General features: G+C 41.9%; 1 protein-coding gene across 1 annotated transcript in view; it reads left to right on the top strand.

Annotated features, from left to right (window-relative positions):
* Positions 1–1,475, top strand: part of LNP1 (leukemia NUP98 fusion partner 1) — a 43,358-nt gene that overhangs the window by 25,670 nt on the left and 16,213 nt on the right. The gene's annotated exons all lie outside the window — the stretch shown is intronic.

The following is a 1,475-nucleotide window of genomic DNA, read 5'->3' as shown; positions in this document are numbered from 1 at the left end:
GGGGGGGGGAAAAGAGGGACATCTGTAATAATCTGAAAAATAAAGATAAAAAACAAACAAACAAACAAAAAACAAAGGTCCCATAGGATGTGCATAATTCCTCCAGCAATGAGATGTGGAAAATGGCCAAGAATGCCTGTGTTTAAAAATGCAAGATTTTTCTAAGGTCTCTTTGGAACACTGAAAGAGTAGTGAAAAGAGCTGAGATTTTGTTATTTTGATGCACGCTTCAAATCTGGCTGTGCTGCTTAGTAGTAATGTCCCCTTGGGCAAGTGATAATCTCTTTGAATTTCCATTTCCTCATCTATAAAATGTGATACAACTCTCCCAGTCACAGGGGTTAAAATGAAAATAGCATATGTGTAATATTTGACTCCATACTTGGCAAAAAGTAGGGGCTCAATATATGCAATATTCTCCTTACCTTGGGGGAAAAAAAGGCCACTAAAAGACAGGGACCATAATATTTATAGAAGCTTTGTTGTTAATAGCCTCACTGGAAACAACCCAAATGACAGCCCCAAATGACCAATAGATTGGAAAAAAAAAGTGGAATATTCATACACTTTTTTCATGACAAAGCATGAACTCTTACTGCAAAAGCATGGATAAGTCTCACCAACGTAATGTTGAATGACACAAAAGAATGCAGGCTATATGTAATTCCATTGAAAAAAAGTTCAAAAGTAGGCAAGCTTGGTCTAGGATGACAGAGAGCAGAAATAGTAATATTTTGGCGGGAGGATGGATGGGAAGAAAGAAAGAGGGAGCCTGCTGGTGTGCTGGGAATGCTCTGTCTTCACCTGCATGATGGTGGTTACACAGGGGAAAATGTATGTGAAAATTCATCAGACTGTGCACTTAAGAGTTGTTCATTTTACGTGTAAGTTATTTACACTTGAAAAAGATTTTTAATTGATTTTTAGAGAGAGAGGAAGGGGGAAGGGAAGAGAGAGAGAGAGAGAGAGAGAGAGAAACATTGATGTGAGAGCAAAACATCTCAGGGACAGAGCCTGCAACTGGGCATGTGCTGTGTCCTGGAATGGAATGGGCAACATTCGGTGCTGGGATGATGCCCAACCAGCTGAGCCACACCGGCCAGGGCTATTTACATTTGTATATGTATAAATAATGTCAATTAAACACCCTTTGTCCCAGGAGCTGCATTTTATATTGACATCAATTTTATTTATTAGCAGAGTATCTAGCTCTAGATATGACATGCCAATAGCTGGCCATCTTGCCGGCTGCAGTCAGTCTGTCCCTGTGAGTGACCCCATTTAAGAGCCGGCCTGGGGCTGACAGGCATATGATGAGGGTCATGCAGGATCATCATTGACAGCTGGAGACGCCATCACTGCCATGGGCAGCAGAGCACTGGGAACATCAGGCAGTGGACTGTGCTTCCCACCCTGAGGCTGCGAGGCACTAGCCTGGCAATGGAAGGATTACAAAGCCTCTCAATTTAAAGAGA

Source organism: Myotis brandtii, unplaced genomic scaffold (assembly GCF_000412655.1).
Source record: "Myotis brandtii unplaced genomic scaffold, ASM41265v1 scaffold1464, whole genome shotgun sequence".
In the NCBI taxonomy this organism is placed as follows: Eukaryota; Metazoa; Chordata; class Mammalia; order Chiroptera; family Vespertilionidae; genus Myotis; species Myotis brandtii.
This window is presented reverse-complemented; position numbering and strand designations above follow the sequence as displayed.